A 4000-nucleotide genomic window follows, 5' to 3' on the forward strand; every position below is an offset into this window, starting at 1 on the left:
ATGAGCATTCAGTGAGTCTAAAATGAATAGCATAGATTTATTTTGTTTTATTTTATGGTCCCCCTTTATATTAGGTGGCCTTAAAGCGGTCATCGGATACAAAACTCACTTTTACATGTTTGAACATTAATGTCTGTTGGCAGTTTGTGTACACAACCACCCTACAATGATAAAAAGGTCATCAGGTCAATCTCAGCTTCTTGTCGGTGTGACAGCACACTGACAGAGGCCGCTTTCACGATAGTTGATTGACATGAGCGCCTTACCTTAGACCCGCCCTCACCGAGCTGAAACAGTCCGACTCAGATCGCCACTGTGTGACTCAGGTGCAGGGGAATGTGCTTGTTGACAAGTTTTGCCACTAAACGCGACTAAATGTGGCTAAAGTAAACATTACGGCTCATAAACCCACAGCAGAGAGGGGCGGAGCGAGCAGAGCTCATTTGCATTTAAAGGACCATACAATAAAATTAGTTGATTTTGACAGGGTAAAAGGGTTTTTTAAAGGAACACTCCACTTTTTTTGGAAATAGGCTCATTCTCCAACTTCCCCCGAGTTAATAAGTTGAGTTTTACCGTTTTGGAAATCCATTCAGCCGTTTTCCTGTTCTGGCGATATCACTTTTAGCATAGCTTAGCATAGATCATTGAATCATATTAGACCAATAGCATCACGTTCAAAAATGACCAACGAGTTTCGATATTTGTCCTATTTAAAACTTGACTCTTCTGCAGTTATATCGTGTACTAAGACCGGTGGAAATGCAAAGCTTCAATTTTCTAGGTTGATAAGATTAGGAACTACACTCCCATTCAGGCGTAATAGTCAAGGAAGTTTGCTGCCGTAATATGGCTGAAGCAGGCGGAGTAATACCACGCAGCACGTGCAAATGCTAAACTAGCTGGGAACTCATTTCTGATAATACATATCGCCTGCTTCGGCCATATTACGGCAACAAACTTCCTTGACTATTATGCCGGAATGGAAGTGTAGTTCCTAATCTTATCAGCCTAGAAACTCGCAGCTTTGCATTTCCACCAGTCTTAGCACACGATATAACTACAGAAGAGTCAAGTTTTAAATAGGACAAATATGGAAACTCATTGATCATTTTTGAACGCGATGCTATTGGTCTAATAGGATTCAATGATCTATGCTAAGCTATGCTAAAAGTGATATCGCCAGAACAGGAGAACGGCTGAATGGATTTCAAAACGGTAAAAATCAACTTATTAACTTGGGGGGAGTTGGAGAATGAGCCTATTTCCAAAAAAAAAGTGGAGTGTTCCTTTAACACTACTGAGAATTTTTACCAAAGTATATTATAGACTTTTCATTAAGACCCTAAAGAATCATATGAACTTGTGGAAAATGGGAATCCGATGACCCCTTTAACTACTATGTACAGTTGAGATCAAAAGTTTACACCCTCCTTTCAGAATCATTAAAAATTATAATTATTTTATCAAAAAAAAGATCATACAAAATGCATGTTATTGTTAATTTAGTATTGATCTGAATAAAATATTGCACATAAAAGATGTTCATATATAGTCCACAAGAGAAAATAATGATGTTGAATTTAGAAAAATTACCTGGTTCAAAAGTTTACATCCCCTTGATTCTTAACAGCGTGTTGTTACCTGAATGATCCACAGCTATGTTTTTTTTTTTTTTGTTTAGTGATAGTTGTTCATGAGTCCCTTGTTTGTCCTGAACAGTTTAATTGCTTGCTGTTCTTGTGAATTGCATTTTTTTTTTATTCATGTTTTGCAGTATGGACCTACCACTTGCCAAAACATTATGGGTAGAGCTACTGTATATGTTATGAAGTGTACAGGTCTGGGTAAGAAGTCTGAAATGAATGATTAGGCTTCTAAGTGACAGGGGGAGAGAGTGGTTTTAGCTGGGCGTAGTTAGTTTTCACTCAGTTATATTCCTTCTGGCTTGGGCTACCAGTGTGGAAATGAAATGGCTGAGAATATTAGCACAACTCTGAGTTATATTTTGAAACACAAATACACCAAACCATCAAATATTTGGTCCAAAGTCCAAAAATGTTGACCTGTCCATCACTTAAATTGGCTTATACACCATTGTTCCAAAGCGTTTTTTTTTTTTTTTTTTTTTTTAATTCACAGCAGGGGTTTTCCTCATTCCAGTGTTACCTTGAAAGACAATAAGAGCCATCTTGTTTCTAAAGCAGAAGCACATCTCTTTTTTGCAATTAAATTGCGCTGTTTACAGAACTTGACCCAAATGATCCCTAGCTACTGATTTGTTGAAAATACAGCTAATTGGATGCATGCTTCTGTAGGGTAATGACAGATGTTACTTCAGTGAGCCGCAAGCTTTTACTTGCCCACGTACAGTTGCTCCTCACCTCACACACGTGCATAAACTGGAATAAATTAATTTGCAGACAGACTGAACAGTCACGAGGCAAAAGTTCTAGCAATAAAAGACAATGAAATAACCTTGCAGACGCTCCTATACATTGAATTACATTTAGCTGTCAAAGTCTTTAGTCTGATAGGCAGATATTTTCTTTTAGATTCTTTTCAGTTAGGTAGTTTGAGGTTAGATAAATACAATCAATGAAAAGTCTCTTAATGTGTCACTTTGTGGGAAAATTGCAGAGCACAGTGAGAACATTAGAGCAAAAGCTTTTCACATTTAAATAGTATTACATTTTTGTTTTGACATGATTATCATAAAAAATCTGCCTCTCACTTAAGGGCAATTTTCTTTTTTTTCCCCCTTTTCTTTTTTGTAAGTTTGTGATGAAACAGCACTTTAGAGAGAAGTGTTATAATTCACAATCACTGCCTCTCAGGAGAAACTCAGTTTAGCACAGTATGTTGAAAAAGGCTGATTACACATCTGAAAGCATTAATTACCACAATGTCTCTGTGCACTCTCTGTGCATGTGTGTGAGTGTGTGTGCATTTGGAAATGTGTCCCAAAGTAAATTACAGCTGAAAAGGCTTTTTAGAGGGATGTATCAAAGAATGGACAGAAGGCAGACAGCAAGACAAAAGAAAATTACAATATGTATAAATATATAAATGGCAATAGGACTAAAAGTAATGAATATGTAGATATGTGCACTCAGCATTCAGGAAAATTGAATAGATTAACTCCCTGGGGACGACTGTATCGCCGGCGATACCAGCTAATTTTTTTTTAAGATCAGCGCAAAAGACACTAAAAATGCTCTGTCGGTTTCAGTCATACAAATTAGAGATATACATCATTGGAAACTGTAAAGTGTGTACTTTTATTTGTGCACACTCACAAGAACAACAGAAAGTTGTGCTTTTTTTTTTTTTAGAATGAAGAAAACGAACAGGGTGATTTCTGTTTTCTCTGTCTCCGCGAACTGCTTTTAGAAATGCGTCACTTAAATCATTAAAACTCGGTGAATACTCAGCACACAAACAGAAAAGTGGTATCTACAGAAAGCTTGAGATTGATGCTTTTAAACGAAGTAAGTTTTATCGAAAACAAATATTCTGTGATAAAGTATTCTATATGATACCAAGGAGATGTCTAGTCTTTCCAGTTGTAACTAATTATATTTAATGTGACCACGCCCACTAGCGAAATTTCTTTGGTATTCAAATTAGCCATGTGCTACAAGCGCGGCAAGGACTGGAGTATCTGTTCATGAGGAAACTCCCACATCACCGCAACAAAGCAACATGACTTCAAGTTCATCTTGGTTACAGTTTGTTTCTGATTGAAGACGTGCTGTGAGGAATTATATATATTGTTTTGTTTTATTTTTTTTCTCGATGGTGGACCTTCCAATGACATTGTTTTTACTGACCTAATAATATTTACTGTCCACTAACTCTAAACCAACCTGACAATCTAACCTGAACTAACCTAATTAAGCCACTGATTTCATTTTTATCTTGTACAATATAAAAAGAAGTGACTTGGTTGAATTGTTTTCTTAAAGTGCCCCTATTATGCCATTTTAAAGGTAGTTAA

This window comes from Garra rufa, chromosome 17 (assembly GCF_049309525.1).
Source record: "Garra rufa chromosome 17, GarRuf1.0, whole genome shotgun sequence".
Lineage (NCBI taxonomy): Eukaryota > Metazoa > Chordata > Actinopteri > Cypriniformes > Cyprinidae > Garra > Garra rufa.